Raw genomic sequence first — 25,501 nt, 5'->3', positions numbered from 1 at the left:
AGCACCCTTAGTATTTGCCTCTCTTTTTTTTGTTGTCATTCCTTGTTAAAACAAGCGCCTTTTGTTAATTAAAAATAACTTTTAAACCTCATAACACCTGGGTATTTTTATGTTACCTCCCTTTCCCCTTTCCAACGAGCTGGTCGTAACAGTCTTTGAGGTCAGTTTGGTGGTCAAATTGAAGTGCTATTTATTGGTCAAGTGTAGAAAAAAACTTTTTTATGGTCAAACGTTGCATTTTAGTAGAAAATATTAAATTAATTTGAGGGCTAGATGTTACAATAAATCTGTTAACTGAGGGATATGTCGTGTCTGTTTCATGCCGTTGTCACGTCATCCACAAAACTTTCTTTTCGTCTATTAGTATGATCTGTCTTCCACTTCCTTTCTGCCTCAGGACATTAATGCAGATTAAGTCAGAAAATGGTGTTGGCGTGGATCTTATCCACAAATCTGAATTCTTAGTTTTAAATTATTGCAAATGAAGTTTTCTGTGCACTGAGAATATGAAAGTTATTTACAAATCTGCATTAGTGTGGACACAATATCTCACTGAGGCCAAAATGTGGTATTTCATGCCCGTAAAAAGCACTAACTGTGCCTGCAGACAGAGCACTGATAAACACATTTCAGTCATCTGCACAAACAGCTCCAACTTTCTGATGTGGTTGTCACTTTGAGGCTGAAGACTTGAAAGTGGAAAACAGAAAAATCTGGTTCTTCTCAGAACAAACAGAAGATCAGTATTCCCAAGACGTGTTTGGGAAAAGTAAATCTTGCAGGAATGATGAATGTTCTCACTGATGACCGCATTTTGAAATTTAACAATGTGGCTTTAGAGCCTGAGGGTCATGAAACTCACTCAACCCATAAATAATGACCTGTTAATAGTAAACTGCAGTCTTACTCAGCAGTCAAACGCAGCCAGAAGTTAAATGATCAGTTAACGGATTAACTATAAAATCTGTTTAATAAAAATCAATCAAATCATTTCTTATTATGTACTTTTAAAGAGCGTGACACTGTGCTATATGAGGGTGCATTTGAAAATGCTTCAAACTCTATGATTTAATGTCTTTTTGTTGACATCCTCATATAATAATCCACATTTCCTTGACTTTATTAAATATCTGAGAACTAAGTTTGATGTAGATCATTACGATTTGATGATAATGTCACATTTAATGGATCTTCTTTTAAACAATCATGTTTTTTTTTTACCCCTTTACCAAATGTGTAGCAGTATAAATATACATACATACAGTGTCTTAATACTATAGGCTCTGCTTGCTTAAGTGCATTAACCGTCCTTGAAGGAAGTCAGTGTATCACCCAGGAAGCGAGGAGGCTGAAATTTAAATGATAGAGAAAAAACCTGCAACTTTTTGCAAAAAAAATAATCGATCAATTCCGATCGATTAAGTTTATTTATTTAGATTATGAAGATACAGGTAATGTGGTTTATCTACAACACACAGAGAGGAAGAACAAATTCAATCAGGCATTCAGGCCAGAAGATGCTTCACTGGTGTTTTGGAAAATGTGTGCCTGGGATGAACTTTATGTTATTATGAGATATAATGACATAGATGTAGTTCACTTCTCTATGCATTCCTTATTGTCCTTGTTTTGCACCTTTTTGAACTGCATGTAGCCGACATGGTATCCTGCCAAGACCGGAATGACGCCAGCCGCTAATTATAAACATCAAAATCTTTAGTGGTACTCACTGAAAATAGCATTAGATAAACGCTGAAGGTTGTAAAAAAATATATATATTCTTTCTGTATTCATGTACACATTAACAGCAGAGAAAATTTAAAACCCATATAAAACTAATACTACTTCAATAAATACTTAAAATAAAAATGTCTTTTGGTCTTTAGAGAGATTCTGTGTGAAAGCCGCACATCAACAGATTTTCTAAGTCTGTCTATAAATCAAGCTGTTACTGTAAATAAAAGCTCAGGACTCCAGAAGGGTAAGTAATCTTTTTACTTGTGTGATCACCACCAGCTGGGATTTCAACAGCATCAGCATGACATCACTGGGTGTGGAGATTTTGCTCCACAACAGCCCACAAGCCGGAAAAGGCGGTTTGGAAAGCCTAAAAAAACCTCGAAGCACCTGGACAATTAACAACACTATCAACCTCCTGCAGGTGTTTTACGGTCATTTGGTGCGATGCGACAATAAAAATCTGCCTTTTTAAAACCTCTTGAATTTGTTCTGCCTTCCAACATTTTAGCAAATTATTCCCTGAGGCAACTCCACTTTTTTTTTTTTGCCAAGAAACAACAGCTGCAAACCACGACACACAGACACCAACTCTTCTGTCGCAGCCTGTGGTCAACGCTCACCAGCCTTTCCATCTCATGATGATGATGTCATGACCCCAAACTGACTCAGCGACATCTCAACTGGAACAGAACAAGAGGGAAAAACAATGTTAGGTTGCGGGAACACAGAAAACACATGAGGAATGAACGCAAACGTAGAAAAATAACCAGATATTCCAGATATGAAAACACAAGCTGACACATCGCATTAAGTGGTGCACAAGTAGCAGAGGGCATCGTTAACTGTGTTATAGGCCTACTATGAGTAGATTAAATATAACAGGCTGGAATGGCAAGTATTGCAACTCAATAAACTATCAACTTTTATTGCCCACAAATAAAAATGTGCTTTTTGCAAAGCTGCAGAGAAGGAAACATTTCAAATGCCTAAAAATAAAGCTAAAAGAAACAACCTTGAGTTCAAATTTATCAGGGTAACATAATCAGTTATTATACCGTTGGACCTGTTCAACATAATGCTTTATACTGGCACGCACTGATGTGTTACGGTTATAACAAGCAGATGTATGAAAATCTGGAGTGTGTTTTTGGTTTTTTTTTTCCCTCTCTCTTTTTCTTTTCTGGTAAATCTTAGAATTTGTTTTTTCTCGGCTACATGAGCTGTGTTTAATATCCTGTTATTTTTATTTAACATGTTATTTTGTCTTTGTTCTATTATTTTTTTTTCCTCGGACCGATGAGTCAGACTAGCATTGAAAAAGGAAATGAAGAAATGAGCTAAGACGCTAACCTTCGTTAAATCCCTCCATCATGAATTTGTGGTCAGAGTGACGACGGAGTTGAATTATGCGATCATATTATGAATATCCAGTGTATAAAACTGCCTCTTAATTTTCATGATTTACTGAACTACACCCGACCAACATAATGCATCTATTTCTTTTTATAATCTGAACCGATACAAACAAATATTAGTATATCAGTCTTCAAACCCACCTGTGCACATCAGGTGTCCCCCATGAAGTCACCAACATTTAAGAAACGCATCCAATTATAGTAAAAACACACTGCCATGCACTTCCGTAATTACCGCTTTTGCAAATATAAATACAAGTCTAGACAAAAATCCACTTGGCAAATGTAAATATGTGATTTCTTTACTACAACACTCGTACTTTATAAGCATCTGTGTACAATGTTCAGCTTCATTGCAGCTTCCTGCTTTAATTCCAAACTTTCTGCCCGGTTTCTGGATTAGACTGTTGACATGACACACACACACACACACACACTCACGCACACGCACACACACACACTCTCTCTACCAGGCTGCATTGACGAAAACAAAGGAAATGTCGGGTTGTGATTTTGACTAAAAATACACACTAAGTCACAATCCAGAGATGATCTACCCGCTCGTATTAAAGCTGAATTTTATTTCTTTTCCCTTCAACATTTTGGTCACAGACGGCAGCTCGACAATACCAGAAATTATGTTGGGACACGAAAGTAAAAATAAATACATAAATAAATAAAAAGAAGCTAATCCTTTCTTTTTGTTCCCTCGTTACACTGTGGCATTATCCATTACTGAATGTTTACTATATCTTTGTGCATATTTATTATGCTACACATTGCAAATATGTTGTTTTATTCTATTTTTAAGGTTTTACCATCTGGCCTGGAACTGCTGCTTAAAGATTAGTCTCCTGGGGGAAATCCAACTCATATACACAGTTCATTTTTTCCCCATGTTAAATAAACTAACAGCAAACATTGCAAACATAAGAGGTACATCAGCTAACACACTTTACGTGAGAGCTAAAATAAGAGTCCAACTGACTGGTTGTAAAAATGTATGTAGCACGTCTGTATTCACTTTTATCTCTATTATTTCTATCCCACATAAAATAAAGAAAAGCTGTGTTTACAGCTATATAAGCTGGATTCGACACCGCTGTGTCAGATGCTACACACACAAACACAGAAAGAAACCGTGTGGCACATTAAAACTCAGGCTAAAAAAGTAAAAAGTATTAGAAATAAAGCAGTTCTTGGCCTCGCATGACCCGAAGAGCTCAAACAAGAAGAAGTGTGAGTGAGAGCGTTTGGAGACTTTGTGTACCGTGTTCTCTGCAGAGGAAATGGACGACATAACAACACACAGCCTGCACCACAGACTTGTGTATTGATAGAACAACACAGTGGGGCACGTGACAAGTTAATGTCAGGAATGTATTGCGCACATACGGCATCAGATTATGTATTATAATGTACTGCAAAGCTTCGGGGTCACTCAGGTCATGCCATTTACGTTTTACTACTAAGTTTTTAAACGTTGGACTTGCTAAACTCGTATCAAAAATGTGTCTTGATACGGAGTGAAAAGTTAAACCGGATGAGGGTCAATTAAAATTCCTGAAACCATAGTTTAAATAAACATATTTTACAATGTCAGATTTACTTTAAAGACTAATAATTAGGGTCTCTTTGATTTGACCACACTTTGTTTAGTCATGATAGACCCCGTCTGCCCAGTCTAAACAGATTGAAGGGAAATACTTTGAAGCTTTGCCTCGCTGGTAGATTAAAAGCGCCACACACTTTTGGCTATTCCACAGACAATAGTACGTCCTCCTCCCCAGAACTTTGTGCATTACTGGAAAAGATGAGGCAGAGAGCTGTTTGCAGGCGTTTAAAAGATTTAGAGAGTTTAGCAGATGATGGTCTGGAAAGTTTACACTGACTGGAGTGTAAAACAACACAAGACGGATGATTTGATTGTGGATGAGATGACATGTATGTTTTCTTTTTGTGCCAGAATAGCCCGCTCGTCGTGCCTGCTGTTTATTTTATAATAAACGATCTTTTAAAAATCAACCAAAGACGTCACGCGCAAACAAACGCTGGTGACATGCACGTACGTTCCTGCAAAAGCTGCAGCATTCGGAATACATATTCTGCGTCTAGCTGTGGTTCCTTATCAGCGCAACATGTTGATAATTATGACTCATAATGTGTGCTCTGTTAACATGTGGTATTTCTTTTATTAATTCGATTTATTTATTTAAGATTTTGTAACAAATATATAAATATTCTGATTGCAGTCACGGTGCACTGGAAACGTTTCCATCAGTTCCAGCAATTTCTGTCAATTATTCATTTTTTAAAGTCTTATTTTTTTTAAAAACAGGTGATAAAATCTGAGATAAATTATCTCAATAACAGTCCAATTGTTTTAAAATCAAACGTCGCTTCAGGATTTAAGTGCAGTGATTTGCCTTCTTTCTTTGATTTGATTTTAAGAAGAAAAACAAATATAAATAAATAAATAAATATCCTATGTAAATACACATTTCACATACAAACACACTCCATCTTGATTAAGACAGATCTCTCTGGTTATCTCCTGACCTTCCTCTGAGGACAAATGTCTTAAAGATCCCATAGGTGGACACTGTGATTAAAGAGCTCGTGTGAAGTACAGAAAAGATAAATTACAGTCTTCCATTTATAACCCAGCCTTTTTCCTCACGCCATAGCCATTACGCCGACTGCAGGCCAGACAAATTTCTCAGCTTTGGTGACACTGTTAATCATTCTGTTAAGAGCTGAGGAGATGAATTAGTCGGCTGCCCTTTTTAAGTGGAGTACCACTTAGTTTCAGCCTCAGAAAAAAGGCTGTTTCAATCCTGCATTGAGTGGTTTTTCCTCTCAATTTCAGTACGAGTATTCGACAACACCAGCAGTAAACCAGATTCTCAGGACATGAGAACAGAGCTTAATTCTGAAACATAACTACTGCTCAAGTCTCCGACTATTGAGAGGGAAAACACCTGCAGCAACATTCGAGCCATCATAACCACAATCAGTGTCTCTTTAAATGTAAACAACTGAATGACTGTCTTTATACAAGACAGGGATTAAACAAGGCTGCCCATTCACTCCGTTCTTACCCAGGACAAAGACACATAACTATGATGAATAATTTACTGCAGGGACAGGATTAAGCAGTCTGATAGATGACTGGGTGCTTTGTCTTCTTGTCTTCAAGTGGATCTGCATTTAGCTCTCTTGGGGCAGCTTTAAACACTGTGGAGTACATTTATTGAAAAGGAAGTGACAGGATGCTTTAAAAGCTTGTAACAGCGACAACTGCATGGCCTTCACGTAGAAGTAAAAAAGTAAAAAATAAGTTACTGTTTGATATTTATCAGGATAAGTTTGATGAGCCTTGAGTTTAAGTGCAGACACTAATATAAAGGGATTTTTTGAAAGGTGGGTTAAGTAAAATATGTAACAGATTTACTCTAGTCTTGCTGCTTCTTGCTCGGTCACTCTCTTTTTCTTCTTAGCTTCCTCCGTTAACATCAACTTCAATCTTTTTTGACCCCCCCACATTATGTCCATAGAGGCTGCTGAGCCTGGTTACATTACCCGCTTGCCCAGCTCCCGTTCTGGCAGGACACAATGCCCTGAAAACATCTTCTCTGTAATCAAAAACACCTGTGGTACAAACATTAACACTCTCCAGACAGAACAGCTAACAACCTGAGCTAACAACAGCTAACAGCAGCTACAGTTTACTTTACTTCACTTTAAGTAAAGTGATTAACCATTAAATTGTTGAAAATTCAAATTTTAAAGCTTCTGTCTTTTCTTTTCTGCACTTTCATTGGCATAATTGAGAAAAACGGTGAAACCTCTTATTGTTCTAATTTAGGAGAATTGATGCCTTCCTCAAACATCATTACATTATACATTAATACAGATTTCTATCTTCGGGCTTGCTTCCAAATAATGATTGTCCAACTGAAGCAGCCAGTAAAGTGTGAATACAAATTGCAATTCGGTTGGAGATCACGGGTTATGCCACAGGTTTATGGGACATCTATTCATTACTGCTGAGTAGAAAGGAGATTAGCCAGTTTGATGTATGAGCAGCTGTTTTGTCTTATCGTCCCTTTTGATTAAGTGGAAACCTGCATCAGCGTTTAGCGCGTTTAAGAGTAAGAGCTGTATGAATTGGTGAGAGAGCAAAGGTGAAGACGAGGGACTTGTGCAGCGGATAAGTCATTCACTGAGTCACCCGGACTGAAGATTACTCTTATTGTGGATGAGCTGCAGACTATATACACTCCACTGCCAGATTAGTAGCTACATCTAGTTACAAGTAATGCAATAACTCACACCTCCATGCCGTTTATAATGTCCAGAGAAGTGTTTTAAAGAGGTAATGATTCAACTTTCGGGTAATTTTGTGAGCTGTAGCTGGGCTGTTGAAGTAAGATGCATAGACATATAACGTAGTCCACAGTACACCCAAAATAACCTTAACATTGAATGCACACTCTACATTATAACCTTCATGAAAGTAGGATTTATAAGTGTATCAAATGCTCTAGATATTTATATGACACATTGAACAGAGATGCCAACCACACTGTCCATGTGTATACATAGTTTTCATGTATTTGGTTAAATGTCTAAACTTCGAAATGAGGGTGAAGCTGACGTTCTCTGACACTTGGCAGTGAAAGAAAGTTAAGTCTTGTCTCACAAAATAAAATATTATGCGTAATATTATGCATATTCACAAATATCTATGTTGACTGTAAAAGCAGCTAGAAATGTAAGTTTTTGACTTGTTTATGAAGAAGTAAAAACCGGGAAGCAGAAAAAAAGAAAAAAAAAGCCACTACCGTGCAGTCTGACTGATTTTAGGTCACACTAACACCCTTTTTAGTTTTCAGAGAAGCCCATTTGAATGCAGCAATCATGCAACACGTACTGTAGGACTGCAATGAAAAAGAGAAAACAAATCAACTTTTAAAACTGACTGACTGATGAAGAAAAAGCTGCCTACAGCAGCACAGAGAAACCACACAGAGCTAACCTGTATGTTATTGTCACATCATTTCTCTGCTGTTGCCTTGAAGTTCTCGTGGTTGTTCTTGTCTGATGTTTTAAAGGGTTCAAGTTGTCTGTTTTTTGTATGTCAAAGCAATGTTCTTATACCTGAAACACACACACACACACACACACACACACATATACACAGACATGCAAGAAGTAAATAGACACCTTCATTCAAATTCAAATTAAAGGTCTATTTACTTCTTGCATGTCTGTGTATATATATATATATCTCAGTACATGGAACTAATTAATAAAGATAGTATTTGAGTATTCCTTCAGAGTAGTAGCATTTCTATTTCTATAAAGCAGAAGTTATGAGACGCTTTCAGTCACACCACTAGATTTTTGTGCCTGTTTTCAGTCGTTGGCCAATTTTCCAAAATGTGACATCTCATAGAAACATAATTAACTGTAGCTATAGAGGGCGAGTGACCACAATTATTGAAATTACTGCAACATCAACACCGAATACTCCGGCTTCCTCCCACAATCCAAAGCAAAGCACTCAACAGGTTAATCAGTGACTCTAAATTGGCCGTAGGTGTGAATGTTTCTTTGTCTCTATGTGCCCTGTGATAAGCTGGTGAGTGACTTGTCCAGGGTGTACCCTGCCTCAGCTGGGATAGGCTCCAGCCGTACTGTGACCCCGATGAGGATAAGTGGGTACACATAATGGATGGATGGATGGATGTCCACCGAAAATAAGTAGAGCAACTTATAGGTGAAAACTGATTTAAATTTCTTTGATTTGAGGGTAGCTTTGCATTTTTTTCTCAATGTCCATTGAAAGAGTTATTGGCCACTGTAATAATCCAGTACATTATACACCTTTTAAACACTTAAGCAGGCACTATGACCTCCTGCACCCAGATCGTACACAGGGTACATCGCACTAATTCAAAATAGCTCAAATTTGACCCAATTTTTCCCGTTGGCTATTTTCTGTGCTTCACACTTTGCTCTGATTAGTTGCACCAATAACTCTTTCATTGTCCTTTTTTCTTAACAGAGGACATTTTGACGTGTCAGAGGAGGAGAAGCACAGGTGTAAATACTTTAATTAAACATTAATTGTGGCTGCTTCAGTTTCAGGGTCACACCGTCATCGGGAAACTTGAATAGAACAGAGCCATCATTAATGTTATTAGTAACACCTGTGCTGTTCATGCAATGACGAGTCCAAATGTTTGCCCTGAAAAAGACCTATTGTACACACACACACACCCATTGTGGAGGTGGAGAAAGTCAGCAGGAGAAAACAAATCACTTGGGAGTCAGAGTGAGTGATCGACTCGCTGACTTGCTGGACTGGATTTCACGGGAGAAGGGACTCATTTGCCAACTGGTGAGATGCTTGTGGAGATAAAAATGGCTTGGCCTGCGGACAAAATAAGGAAGGGTGGACAAAATTACCACAAATTACGATCTGCTCCCACACACACACACAGCTGTCAAAACAAGTCAATGAACAGAGGCTCCTTTGCACAAGACTGTTAAGAGGCAAAATTTTGATCTTTTGTGCTTGCTGTGTGCCAATTGACCCAGCCCAGGTCCAGAACACAGGGAAGATGGACAGAAAACAGGCTGCACTTTCAGGTTCCACTTACTAAACACACACAGATGCTCTCAACCAACACACCTGGCTGAAGGGAATCGCAGGACGGGATGAAATCTTCCGGGAACTCCAGTGATCCAGGTATTCCTCATCAGGCCTTTCTTTACTTTTCCCATAATATTTATTTCCATTAATTCTACCAACCATGACTGCTGCTACTGCACCAGGATCGATATCTTGTGGAATACCCCTGTATACACGTCACAAACTGTAACTTCTTGACTTACTTAAAGGTTCAATGGTGGTTCGATTCCCTGACATGGACGAGTTACTGAACCCCAAATTGCTTCTGAAGGCTGCCCCATCGGTGGGTGAATGATTAGTTCCTTCCTCATGGGCAGCTGGCACCTTGCAGACAGTGCAGTCAGTGTAGGTATGGGTGAATGTGATGAATGTGTAGTGTAAAAAGAGCCATGGCTGGTTGAAAGACTATCCATCCATCCTTTCATTATCTGTACCTGCTTATCCTCCTCAGAGTCACGGTTGGGCTGGATCTGATCCCAGCTGACTTTAGGCAAGACTGTGTGTGGTCGTCACTGTCAATCTACCAACAGCACTCATGTCTGCAAGGTAAACGTGTAGCTTACGCCAGCATCTGGCAGTATATCTGTTTAAATTTAAAACACTTCCTCCTGGATAAATGGCAGCTTTGTGTTTCCCTGATCTCTCTCTGTGTCTGCAGGTGTTTGTGTGGTGCTTTTTCTCTCGCTCTCCTGCCTCTTTGACCACCTCATCACCTCTCCACTATATCGACTCGGCCCTTCTTCCTTCTCCTTGCCAGATCGTTGTTTCAGCTACCGTGATAGTAACACGCTTTCAGGCGTCTGGTTTACGTACACTCAGACATCTATTCCCTGTGTTGACTCCTAGCTCAGTCATCAATGATGCTCCCCCCTCGTGCACAGGATTGCTAACCCACACCATCTCCCTTTGCTACTCCGCCTTCGGCAACCATCTACCTCCACCACTCCACCTTACCCCTCTGTGTCCGTGTCCTGTCCACTGTGTAACATCACAACAAATAAGCTGTTTGTAACTAGAACAACACGAAGCATTTTACGATCTGATGCCTCTATTGACAGTAAGACATCGTGTGTCTGTGCCTTCCAGAAGCATTAAAAAAAAAAATCACTGTTGAAAAATAAGTCCATTGTATGACGTGACAACGCCGTGGTTACGGTTTGGTTACAAACACAGCTTAGGTAAGGGTTAGAGGAAGAGCATGGTTTGGGTTAAAATAAGTGCTTGTTTAAGGTTAGAAAACCATCATGTTTGGGTTACAATTGCGACTCGTTAAGCTCGTTAAGGTCAGTAATAACCACTTGAATTAGCTAAAGGAGCGACTGTGGTCACACGTTTAAAAAAAAAAAAAAAAAAAAGGAAACGTTGACTGTGACATGACAGGAAACGGGGTGACAGACAGCTGGAATACTCCCACTCTTTCCATCCACCATTTGTGAGATTACATTTGTTTCGCGTGTGACAAAACCACATAAAATTACTCCTCGCTGGTTGTGAGTAACTGACTTTTCATGAAGCATATTGTATAAACTCAAGAATACATAAAAAGGTCAAGGTAGACATAAGGATGATTTATATTTTCTGAACACATTTTGCTTATATATGCCTGCAGTGATGCTATAATTGCTGAAAGAGACAAGCGTGAAATTAAAATGTACTGATAATCAGCTCACATTTGACACGTTCTTGCAAATGTTCCAACAAACTGTCATGAAAACAAGAGCTGCTGCAGATAGACTGCGTCAAAGGTGTAACATGTTGCGGCTGGTCTTTATTAAATACAGCCAGATCAGAGTACCCTCATATTAAAGAGTATGTAACCTTGATAAAAGCACCAGTTTTACTTGCTTGACGAAGTATCACTCCACCCTCATCTGTAGTTTTTCTAAATGCTTTGTCAGCTGCTGTTATTAGTGGCTTTACATTTCTTGGTTCTCGGTGCCGCCTCTGTTGCCAGGCAGTCTCTCTCTCTCTCTCTCTCTCTCTCTCTCTCTCTCTCTGATGTACAAAGCATCAAACACACTTAACACACAAGCTTCTGGTGTTGACACTGGCATTTTTGCTCCATCCGATGCCATGACACTTATCGTGCCGGTCATTAGGACTGTGTGATGAATGGATGGACTCCACTTTAGCTAATTAATCTGAGCCTCTGCGGCAGCACTCGCTGTCAGTCCACCGGCATTAGAGAGCCCGAAGAAACGGCTAAAACGGCACGCGAGGGAGGACAGTTGAAGGAAGGGAAGTGAGGAGAAAAGAGGAGGGAGGATGCGGCATAAGATTTGAGTTATGGGTGTTAATGAGATGCTCGCAGTTTGGATCGTTTGCTTCCTTGTTAGAAGACGGATGCGGTGAAAAACCTGAGATCTACCTCCGGTTTTAGTGCATCTTTTGCCCTGTGACTAAAAAATGTTGATTCTTGAATATATTTCACTACACATGTGACTTGATATTGGCAGCATAGCTTCCTTATTGTCAAAATAAACCATCATGCGTTTCATTTATTTCATTTTAAATACAGTTACAGTCAAGGGGGAAACAATGTCCGACAATGACAGCATTTTTCTGATGACATTAATTTTTAAAAACGTCTGGATCACACATTATAAATCTGATCCCAGCCATTACACTATAAAGTCCAAAGCTGGGCAACACTCTGCACGGATTGAGCTCAGTCTTTAATTTAAATTGGTCTGAGTAATTTAAGAATTGGGCTGACGTTGTGCCAGATCGGTTGTGGTTTAACAGCAGTAAAATGAGCGAGGTTTCAACACTGGCCTGGATGATTAATGATCTGGCTGTCGGAAGATGAGAAATTAGGGTGGGTTGTTTTGCAGTTTGAGCACTTCCATGGTACCACGTGGCTGCTATCAAAAGATCAGTTATAAACTGGAGTGAGCTCGTTTTATTTTTACTGTTCTGTGAAGAACACACCGGAGCTCACAGAAGAATTATACAGAATAACTCTGATTTTCTCTCTTTTTCGTCAGCAGTGTTGAGGATACACTCGTCTTGTTTGAATAAATCCTATTAAAAAGACAAATCCAAATCCAGTGTGAGCATGCACATGGTGGACAGTCAATTGATCTGTACATTTCGAGCATAGACGTTGCAGGTTCGGACCGTGTTGCGTCAAGTTCAAGTGCTTCATAGTCTTCCTTGCATTTCAGCTTTAATATTACAGGACTTGCTTGGTGGAAAGACCGGAAGATAATCCATTCAGATCTCAGATCAGTTGATACAAAACTGAGGAGGATCAATGCCTCACGCTGTGATTCTATTCTGAAGGTCTTGAGCGAGAAACACAGACTTTTCTGTTGTTCCTGTGCAGCACTGTGGTTTTGCTGGATTATACGCAGGGTTTTGTCGAAAAAAGAACGTTAACCGACTCAAGAAATGAGAGTTTAGTTAAGGTTTGGTGTCTTGCTCAAAGGCACGCAGACAAGTAAACACACACTGCATTTCCTTCAGTCTCAGCACCCCCCTCTGCTGTAACCTTCATACAGAAACTGAGAGATTGTGTGGGAGGATTTTTTGTACCCTAATTGATTCTCTCTTTTTTTCAGTGCAGGTTTTTGCAGATTTAGGCCGTGATCTAGTGTCACACACTTGAAAGGGCACTTTAGTTATCCTGACCTTCAATATTTAATCAAACAAAGCCACCACAGCAAGAGAAACCTGAGTAAAGTTAGTTTCTTCTGGAGAAATTGCATCAGTGTGGGTTGGACACCTCTCACTGAGAGCTAGAAATGAGCAGGTAGCAGCAGCAGAAGAAGAAGAAGCAGGGGTATGTCAGGTAGGTTTGTCAGTCACAAGTCATTAGTTTATGGTCAGGGACATTACACATGGCTGATACACAACTCAAATACTCTGGGATTTTGTCAGATAAACATGTCTGATATTGTCAACACGGCATGAATTTGTAAACTCCTACCGGATGAGCTTTGCTGAGGTGGTTTCCCACCGACTGTCAGGATGAGTGAATGTGGTGGAAACCAGCTCGATAGTCCTGTGGTGAAACAGTTTCTCAATCCTGTGCCTCGGCCCTGCAGAAGAAAGAAAAATCCCCATTTTAACAAATCATTTATCCTATAACTGAGAACTGAAATACATTCATTCATTTCTACAGAGTTGTTTAACTTATTTTCTGGAAGTATTTCTGTCTCAAAGGCTGCTTTTGTTTCAATGCTGCCAGATTTATAGATTTATTTTGTGTCGCAGGTTGAAATCAGCCTCTGATGTGCTGAGAAAATCAGACTCTGCATTTGTATTGTTTACTGTTACAGCTTCAGTTATGCATTAATTAATGATGACAAACCAGTTTCTTTCTGTTTGGACATAAAGCAGATCTGTCCTGTCCTTCGTCTGGCATTGGTAATGTTCTGTAACTGAAGCATCCAGTGTGCTGTTACACACAAGTATAAACCGTCAATCACATGAGTGATTGTTATTTTGGTTCCAGACCTACTGCATGATTTCAAACTTTAAAAATATCACCACATGGATCGCTGTCTCAGACTCTGTGGAAACCTTCAATATCTGATAATATCTGAATTTAAGGCGTGAAATAAAACGCTGCCCAAATTCTTTCTTTGATGTTATCGTGCTTTGGTACGATATGATATCACATGATATGACTCATTAGCATGTCTGTATAGTTGGTGCAAGGTTTACGCGGAGGTAGAGAAATATCTGTTTCTGTGCACAAATTCATATCAAGTGCATAGGTCACACAAACTTTGTCTACACTCTAAATTATGTTTCCACTGCTGCACAGAATTTTCTGTCTGTGATACCAACATGCCTTCAACGCTGGAATCAATCGTCTCTCACGTGTTAACCACTGAAAGATGCCGGATGACTACATCTTGTTTCATAATTAAATGAAACATATGTGCCAAATACGCACGATACGCAATAATACGCCTTCTGTAGCACCAGGATATCCAGCGCAGAGTGAAGATTACTTCAACCAAAGTCACACAATCACAAATAAATAAAAAATGATTTTATGAACAGAAGGAACAATGTTTTAAAAATGTAATCTGGGTCAGTGAACACATCAGGAAAACACATCTGGATTTGCACTGCTTCACACAAGACAGAACTTTATTTGAAAACTGCAAACAGGTACACTGACATGACTGCCCTGAAAAACAAATATATCCTCGACTTAGGTAAAGCTTTATGGTGTAAAATCTTTCACCATTCTCCACTTGTAATTCAGAAAGTTTAACCCTCTAATGTCACTCCTTTCTACATGTTTCAAGGGGAACACACAGGTAAAGCCTCTGTACATTCTGTATGTGTTAGTGTATTGTTTGACACATAAGGCAATGTCTGAAAAGCCATCCCACACACAGGAGACAGATGCAAAGAGGCCTTTGTGTGGGCAGAGTTTTGACTAAACCTGAGGCTTGTTGTTAATGTGTGTCTGTGTGTGAGAGAGAGACAGAAAGAAGGTGAAAGAAGATCTGACGTGGGTGGTCAACTTTTAATGTCTCATGTCTTATCTTTCATTTATTAAATTCATTTCAGGGATATTTATATCCTTTCACACATTCTCCTCTTGTGTCTCCAGCATGCACCTTGAATTTTTTTTTTTTTTTTTTTTTGCTGCTGCAGTGACATTTTCCCTCGAGGATTCATGATAAAAAAATATCTCAATAAAGTGCCTAAAAAATAAAAGGTGGCACTTTCTTTTTTTTGACACAGAAATCCTTATGATTCGATAATCTATAGATAAACAGAGCAGGTTGTTTTCACCTCCCACGTCTCTTCCTTTTAGCTTGAATTTCAAGTTTTCAGCTTCTTTTCATTCTTCCTCTCTCTCTTCCTCTCTCTCTCTCTCTCTCTCTCTCTCGCTCTCTCTTCCCTTCTCTCTCTCTCTCTGTCTCTGTTTCGTCTTCCCACGCTGCTGTGAACAGACAGTCACATGGTGAATCAACAATTCTGCCTGGGGTCCTCCGTATCCACAGAGTTTCTTATGCTAAATTTGCCCCATGTTGACAGAATTACAATAGACCAAATCACTAAATCACAGCTCAGATATGAAGGTGTGAACCACCGGTGTGTTTTCTCGCTCCGGGGTTAGTCAGGGTGATTCATGATGATGGGGGAAAGAGAAAAAAAAAGAAGAGTGGACTATTGTTCACATTACACTTGACAAACTGACAAATCATCACGTCTTCTTTCATTTCAAAGTCAAATAATTGTGTGTGTTGACCTGTATATAGGTACACTATAAATCTGTCTCATCACAGTTGTTTTAATTGTTCTCAGCTGTATTTCCTCCTATTATTACGCAGTTAAGTATGTTGCTGCTGCCACTACTGATCCTGCGACTGGTAATAGTTACAATAATATTGCTATTGCACTAGTGACTACTATGAGTACTATTACTAGTATTGCCGCCCCCAGCCAGCTGCCAGAAAAGTTATAGCCACTCATTCCTTTCAGATAAGCTCGGGCCTGTCATGGATCAGCCAGCTGCATTAGTAATACCACTAAGCGTGACTAAGTCTACTACTATTCCTCCATGTAGGACAAATGGAAATACCTGCACCTACTCTACTGTGAAAAAGGCCAACTTCTATATAACTTACCTATTCAAATTATACTAAGGCTTAAAGTTAGGGATAATAAAATGTGTGGCGCTTTGACTGACATGTGGGTGCCATTACAGGTGGCTTGTTCGAGCGCACAGGCTTCATTCAGCCCGCTTCAGGTTGACCGACGATCCACGTCTTTGCTGATTTTTAGATTAGCTGCGAGGCGGAAGAGGCAGGATTACCAACATGGCCAGCGGCCAGAGACACCATATAGTCTGAACTTCACAACAACTCAACCTGTGGGTGACAGGATGGATACGATTAATCCATTCTCAATACTGTCTATGGTTCATCCCAGTTAAGTTTGAGACCTATGCCTATGTAAACTCTAAATTAATGTTCCAGTATTTTATTACTCAACAGAAAAAGTATAAAAAAAATAATTTGCTACTTGTTACATCTTTTGTATTTGGTGTAACTCCTGCGTGAAGGTTCACACACCCTCGTACTCACAAACAAAACCCACCGATTCTTAAATGTACGCTTACCAAAGGCTAAACTGACAAAGATCATATAAATACAACAAGTTTCAAGCTACCAGGAGTCTCTCTTGGTAAAAGCTAGCTGCTCCACACTTCTGGTTACCAGTTATTCCAGTTCCAGCACCGATTATTCTCTGGTTACAGAGCTGCCTTTTCTCTGCTAATATAATTTAAATTAAATATTTTTAGGTTTGAACTGTTGGTTTACAAAAAAACAAGACATTTCAATATGTGACCTTGAGGTCAAGAAAAGCCTTTCAGTTGTTTTCACTATTTTCTGACATTTTTAAGACAAAATATGAATTTATATAAAAAATAGTCAATTATTAGTTACCTTACTCTACATGTTAGTAAAAAAAAAGTCATTACTGTAATGTCAACATTCACTGAGTGGGCGTCTCCTGTAGCGGTGGTTTGGTTTGGAAAAGTGTCTCTGTTGGGATCTCAAACTGCAAAGCAGCAAGTTCATCAAAGTCTTTTCACAGACTGTTCACGCACATACATTTTGGAACGTGACAATAATTTTCATCTTGTAAAACCTGTTTTGGCACATGAACACTCACTTTGTTCAAATTTGGCCTAACATGACTCACGGCACATGGAGCCAAAGAGCTCCATCACAGCGTGTTATTTTAGCCCCTGCAGTCCAATAAAACAACACAACCCTCACAAGTGACCATACAGCTGAGTCAACCTCTCTCTGACACGGTTCAAACCAGGCATAAAAGCTTCACAAGGGAAGAATATATCACAGACACATATCATGTGACGAAATGGAAACATTCCCGTAGTTGTGTCGGTACTACTTTGTGTCAATATGAGCTCCTGTTAGTTATATGTGTCAAAATAGATATGCATTACCCCAAAGGCGTTAGAAGTGACACATAAATCACACATTGTTTAACTGTGACCCCTCTTCCATTGTCATTTTCAGAAGGCAGCATGATTCAGCTACAGTATGTTAAGGTAGAGGGAGGAGGTGCTACTATGGCTCTGTCCAAAAGGTAACAATAACTTGAAAGGTCAAATCAAGACTTTATAATTCATCATCTCTTGATATAGAAAAGCATAACCTGACAACAAGTTATTTATAGAAGAAAAAAGAAATTAAAGTTCTACAAGTTTGGGTGAAACTCCAAAATTCTACACAAAGTGGTATCAAGTGTTGTCCTGAAAAGCAGCACCAGTGTGTGTTGTTCCATACGAGACACTTCTCGACAGTAAACTGAGGCTGTGAGCGAGCATAGAGGCCTCCTGTAAAAATAGCATGTTGGCTGGTAAACAAAGCGGCTTCAAAAAGGAAGTGAGAGGTTTAATATCAGTCAGTTGCTGAGGCGGCGGGGCACAGGGAAAATCCAGTCACTATCTTTCAATTCTCAGTACCTGCCCTACTGTAGCATGTTTACATTAAGCTGAGGTTCCCATACAGGACACCGGCAATGTCTACAATAACAGAGTGATTCATACAGCCAAATCTAAGCAATGACAAACCACTGTGAACAAGCCCATGGTGTTCCTCATATTCCTGGGAACATGTGGCGTTCAGTATCTTTGCAAACAAAACTCAGAACAACAATTCTTTACTGTACTGTTAATGTCTCCACATCATGTGCTATCCACATTATTATCATCAATAAACTTTGTTCTGCTCCCACACACATGAACGTCAACAAAACTTAAAGGACCAGTGTGTAGGATTAAGTGGCATACCCTTCTTAGTGTAAAGTAGACTGCAGAGCCATTAGGTAGTTTGTCTGTTCTGGGCTACTGTAGAAACATGGTGATCCAACATGGCGTGAGCCAACAGAGCCCCTTAATTTTTTTTTTACACTGGACCTTTAAAAGGTGCTCCAGAGATTTACTGGAGTGAAAGAATATACGGAAAGTTGTGAGAAACAGATTTGAAGTAGAATAATGAACATTTAATGAACAGAGATTGAAATATCTCAACTTTTTGTCCTATATGGGTCAAGCTAAAAAAAATACACTGGATCCTACATTTCCCATAATGCAACTGAATAGCATCTTTCCAATAGACCCTCCTGTTAAAAATTGCAAAATGAATATTTACTATAAAATGAGATTATATGAGGGAGACACTGGCTTTGGATTTCTTTTCCAATCATACGTATGTTAAACTCTAATTAAGAGATATTAAAACAAACTAAATTTAATAATCATGCCACCATGTCGAGGCAATATGTCAGTATCAGCCCTGTACTGTTTTGTGACGTCGGGTTCACACTGCACAATGTTTTAGAGTCACATATTCTTGCCGTAGCTTGGTGAGAGGAATATATCACGATCTATGTGACGTCAGTGTGGAGGAGGAGCTGCTAGGGACCAACTTCCAGGAACAAGAGTGTAAACAAACAATGCCGTCGTCTGAAGTGGTGTGTACTGTCTGCCTTGAGTCTGGGAAAATAAATAAATAAATAAAACCAGTCTGACCTTTCCTCTGTAAGATGGGTCCACCTCACCGCAACAAGAGCGCTCTGTGCTTCATTATCGGGCTGATATAGTGCAGTCTGCACCCGGCATTAAGTGTGTTTTCAGTCCTGAAACAAAGAACAAGAAACAGATTTTTTTAAATATATATTTATACTACAACAGGATCAAAAGATTGTGTATTATGAGTAAACAAATGCATACGTGTTTGAATAAGTGTCTTAATCTACACATGCAAAAACAGTGAACAATCCTTCAATGCTTTTGCTGGTTGTCGACTTCAACCGTGTCAATCAGCACCACTTTACAGCCGTGTCAACAATCTAAAACTAAAACACACTATTTTATGATATCTTATAGATTATTCATAGATTGATATTTGATAGAGATCTATTCAGTGCCACAGGATCAAAGCAGATATTTCCACCGTTGCAAGTGACACTGAATGAAAGTAAAAATTAAAGACAAGAATTTTTTTTTACTGAAAATACCACAGGTGCCACGGAAAAAATAGACAGATCTGTCTGTTTCCTCCCTTAAAATATTCAGGAGAAAAATGCTTCATAATATGAACCGAACTGCTGCAGGTGTAAAAATAACAATCTGTTGATGTTGCAATTATTCATGTTTTCCTCTCGGGGTACACCCTGGACAAGCTTATTAAAACTCAACATGCACAAAAGTATTAAAGCGGTGATCTCACAAACTGCACGATTGATGAACGTGGTGTATGATTTGCACCAAATGAAGAAATATTTAATGTCATAAATAATATACATGGGTGCATAAGTGTGAAGAAATATATATTCATTTAATAAATCACAGACATAACATGTAGACATGTCCAAATCAAGACCCCAGGTCAGACGTATTTTGAAGAGTTATACATATTATGCCAAACACAACAAATATCAACAAACATTCATATGAACTATCTTTCAGAGAGCATAAATGAAATTTGAATCATAAAGTCAACAACATGGTGATACAGCTAGAAACAAGACTGTGTCTTAGTTCCTGAAAAGTGAACTTGCGGGAGATGTGAGGCTTTTTATTTCGACGTCAGAGCATCATATCTGTGTGGAGTGAGTGAGTGCTGCAGTGTGAAACAGTGTCTCTACTGGCCGCGGTAATGTAAGTGACTCCCTTAAGCAAAACAGAAAATCTTGTCATGTTCCTCAAACAACGATAAACAGTCTCTGATTTGAATGTGTAAATGTCAGCCGGGACATACAGATGACGAGAAGAAGGAACAAGCTCTTTCACACATCGACGTTCATGCAAATAAATACATACACTGTGCTGTACCCCCCCACCCCCCCCACCACACACACACACACACACGCACACACACACACACACACACACACACATATACTGTACATATATATGCACACACACACACACATGCAGATGGGTGACAAATTAAAGAAGAAAATCTCATAGTCAGTGAGGTGCTGATCCACCTCAAGCCTCCAGAACAGCTTCAGTCTTGTAACAGATCAATGAGAAGTCAACACTATTCTTTCCACACATTCCCTACACTCATTTACTATCGTAACTTATCTTAAGGTTGATCGATGTGACACACAGTGGTTGGTTATCTAAATTTAAAACTATAAGTAAATAAGTTAAGTTAAGTTACAATGTTGCCAACAACGCCACCTAGGTTAAAAAGAGCCTAGGACTCAAAGGTTCTTTTAAAAATCCGGGGTAAGCAGAGGGGTTTTGAGGTAAAACTTAAACTTGCTCTTTAACATTGAGTCAAAAAGGGTAACTGGAACACACAAAATGAACAATAACAGTGTATTTTAGTGTGAATGTTCCTCCACTTATCAACGCAGGTTTTAAGGTTTCCTTTCATTTCACCCAATAGTATCTGCAGATAAACCGGAACACACTCATAGAACCACATGAGCAGCCAGAAACGACCATACACAGACATACATGCAGGCACATTATAATAACAGCAACAACAATACTTGGAACACACACACACTCACACACACACACACGTACTGCTATTGTACAAATAAATCCACAAAAAATACTGCATGTACACACACACTTATAGAATCATACATACAGTCAGAAAGAAACACAGACGTACTCCATGTTCCTACATTGTATTAGTAGTAGTGATGATAATTATGTTACATGTAACACATGTAAACATGTGGATAGAGACTCATAAAACATAAAGAAGATACACACACTGGACAGAAATATGTACACATACACAAACTAGAATGTAAATAATGTACTGTACTGTATGTACACACACAGACACATACACACACACACTAATAAAATTACACACACATCAGAAATAAACACACACACAAGATGCACACTGTGCATAAATATCGTGCACACAGAGACATGAACATAATAAATACATTTCATGTACTTATGTGTGTACTTACATATTTATGGCTATGTATGTACACATATAGTAGTATTAGCAGTAATAACTATGTATGCACACACACCATACACAAATGCAGCAGTGCTTTTCAAATGGGGGTCTGTGGCACTCTGCCAGGGGAGTGATCACAACCTAAAAAATACACTGTACATCTATATTTTTATATATTTAAATCTAAAATAATAAACAATGTTCTACTCTAGTGAATATAGAACTCAGTCAAGCACACATGATGGGGTATTCTGTGTTGAAATATTTTTAGCACATGTCTAATATCTTTCTAAAGCATTGCTCTTGTGTTGCTCTGTCACATGACTATAATGTAAAAAAAAAAAAAAAATAGGCATGAACACGAGGGGGTCATGACACAGACATAGATGACACACTCAGTCTGACAAAATTATGTCCGAATAAATGCACAAAAACAATGTATGCACACACACACAACTTTCTTCACACACCCACTGACACATTGACATTACATAGTTCACCCACCTAAACAAGTACAGTACAGTTCCTAATTTAAGTCATATTTTATTCATACTGCCTCTTTATATCGTCCATATTACATGCACACATTTATAGTTATGCACAAATATACCAAGAAAAATGTTTGTGAAAAGCTACATGACAATAAAGCCGAGGTCACACACACACACACACACACACACACACAGTAGAACCATGGACGCAAGAAATAAATGTGCACATGCACGAATAGACGTAGGTTCACACATGCAGTAGTAGAAAATAAAAACATATAATAATAACTTACAGTACACACACACACAAACACACAGTCTACATATGGGCAAAGGCATACACACACACACACACACACACACACACACACACACACACACACACAGACAAATGTACCACATACACACTAAATATGTAAAGATAAACACATACACACGGACAAATATACAATACTGTATGTACATACACACACTTACAAGTGGAGGTACCCTCATAGAGCCACAATGTCACAAATGACAAACAGACACAAGCACACGTACAATATGTTCATACACACAATAGTCATAGAGGTAATTATGTCACAATTTACGTAATAAGCACATAAATATATGCACATATACTATATCGCACACAGTCTGACACGTACATGAACTCCACACACACAATGAACCACATACCCAGTCAGAAATAAACACTTTCAAATGTACACACACACACACACATCCTATGTTCCTACACATGGTAGCAGTTGTAATGATATGTGTAACAAGTACATACACATTTGCACACACACTAAAATGCTGTACACACACACACATAACTGCAGAAGTGCACATGTACAAAAACACACAGCACACACAGATATACAGTACAGTGCATACACACACACACACACATGTAGGAAATGTTCAGTCTACATGCAGATTAATACATGAAAGTAGCTGTTTAAATACACACACACAGACACACACACACACACACACGGAACAAGTTAGTGAGGCGATTAGTCAAACACTCACTGATGGCAACAAAGTGATGCCACCCACGGACTATGAGCACGCAACACTGCCTGACTGAAACCATAAACATGTTTTTATTTACTCATTGTGTCATTTAAGATCAGGGAGATTCAACCAACAGTGACATTTAATATCTTAAACTAACCATGGCATGCAAGCATATTCAGAACACTCTGAGGAGAATAACTGGGGTGATTATAGGTATTAAGGCAAATATAAAATATAGTATCTATCATGTGGGGTTTTATAATTAAAACAAAATCACAATACTGAAGCAAACAATCAAGTGGGCACTGAGAAAATGAAGACAAAGCAGCCGTAAGTCAACATAAACTTCTTCCTAAATAGTATTTTATCATGATAATTTCAAAAGGTCATCTGGAGACATCAGCAGAATAAATGCAGTCAGCACACCCACAGTCAAATCTTAAACAAAACATCCAGCGTCACAAAGTGTCTGCTACTGTCTAAAGTGTCTACTACTACAGCAGTCACATCACGATCACATCAGCAAAAATAAATATTGTCAATGTCGTACGCGCGCTGTGAAATATCGTCTGCAGTGTCTCATTTTGAAACTGCGTGTCTCAGTCATAAACAAGAAATTATCAAACAGGCACGTACGATGTGAAATTTAAAAATATGCAAACGCTCCAAAAAAAAAAAAAAAAAAAACCCAACAACAACAACAAAAAAAGAAGTGATTCAAATTGTGTATTTAGATGACTGTGTGATCCTGCAAAATGATCACTCTCTGTACCCAACAGTGGGATTTTTACTTTGAACTGACAGCAGAAAGCACAGCACCCTGATAATATTCAGCCACACTCGTTTCACTGTGTTTTTTTTTCTTTTCTGCTTTTGTTTTAAACATGCATTTGTTGTTGCTGAAAAGGTTAAAGCTTTTTTTTTTTTTCCAGCCGAAACTGAGTGGGTTGCCAGATACCGAACATTTCAAGGCAAATTTCCCCTCATGCTCTGGTAATATTATCACTCCAAAGCATCATAGTTTCAGTATGACTTGGATGGATTTATTTATAAGAAGAAAACAAGCCTGACACCAATTAACACAAAATACACTCACCAGTTAGAGCCTATATATGTCAGTTTGAACAATATATTTTGAAACTGACATCCATCTTGAAAAACAAATTTGACACGAATAAATGTCACGTTAGAGTTTCAGTATCTGCCTCACTTTCAATATGACCAATCGTTTTAGAGATAAAATTCAATCGTGTGCTAATGCTCATATTGTAAATTTTATATTGTTTCATTTAATTCGATTAATTTTAAAACAAGCTATAAATAAGTAACACACAGAAACTATAATTTAAATGTCAGTGTGGAATTAGATAATTGAATAAATATTGTAAAATGTTGTCTAAACATTTTTCTGCACATTAACCCTTTACTAATAAGTAACAGATGAAATATCAGTCTAAAGTATAACGTTTTCAGAAATGTAGAATGCGCTTAAAAAATAACCGTTTGTGAACCAACATTTAACACCACTCCACCCACACTACTCAACAGCTTATATGTCACCTTTAAAGGATCATCGATCAAAGTATTTCTCATTCTGATTCAGAGTTTCACTATTACTCGTCCTTTTATTTATTAAAAAACACAAACCTGAAGCAAACAAACCGCACTTAGTGTACAAGTCCAGGTTTATATAATTACATGGCATTCTTTTATACACCAACATCAACAGTTTGACTTTGTTGTTCACATTTAAACACCCTCCGGAACATTCAGGGGCCTGTGACTGAACACCAACCAGCCTCCGACTACAATTTTCTAGCGTCCGGCATGAACTTCAAACACAAAGTCAAAACAGAACTAAGGTGGACAATTTTTCCCCAGACAGCAGAGCTTGGGTTTGTCTCTGTGGGATGTAAACAGCCATCGCTGGAGACGATCGTCCCACCGACCTAATTCAAAAAGTACACCTGAAAAACATGACATAATCCAGCATGACTGTGTCGCCTAAAAATATAAAAGGGGAGACCGATCGGTTTTACTCTGCGTCAGTTACTATCAAAATTAGTCAGAGAGCAAAGGAGAAGACGTCGAGGCTGGGCTTTGATGCGATCAGTGCGTTTCAAAAAGTGAAAAGGAAGCTGAGAGGATGAGAGAACAAAGTGGGTAGAGGAGCTGAAACACTTTTCC

The 25,501-nt window shown here is 38.7% G+C and overlaps 1 long non-coding RNA gene across 6 annotated transcripts in view; it reads right to left on the bottom strand.

Moving 5' to 3' along the window:
- Positions 1-1,382: 1,382 nt before the first annotated feature.
- LOC104925570 (uncharacterized) overlaps positions 1,383-25,501 on the bottom strand; it is a 73,012-nt gene continuing 48,893 nt past the window's right edge. For 5 of the 6 annotated variants that reach the window (XR_003461650.1, XR_003461646.1, XR_003461647.1 and 2 more), the window contains 3 exons: positions 19,400-19,506; positions 13,790-13,901; positions 1,383-2,420 (listed from right to left, as the gene is read on the bottom strand). This is a non-coding gene — a long non-coding RNA (uncharacterized LOC104925570). Of the gene's footprint in view, positions 2,421-9,443; positions 9,598-13,789; positions 13,902-19,399; positions 19,507-25,501 lie in introns of all 6 variants that reach the window. The other variant, XR_003461645.1, reaches the window with a different exon arrangement.

This window comes from Larimichthys crocea, chromosome III, assembly GCF_000972845.2.
Source record: "Larimichthys crocea isolate SSNF chromosome III, L_crocea_2.0, whole genome shotgun sequence".
NCBI classification, from domain to species: domain Eukaryota; kingdom Metazoa; phylum Chordata; class Actinopteri; family Sciaenidae; genus Larimichthys; species Larimichthys crocea.
The sequence above is the reverse complement of the archived record's forward strand: the minus strand, read 5'-3'. Positions and strand labels throughout refer to the sequence as shown.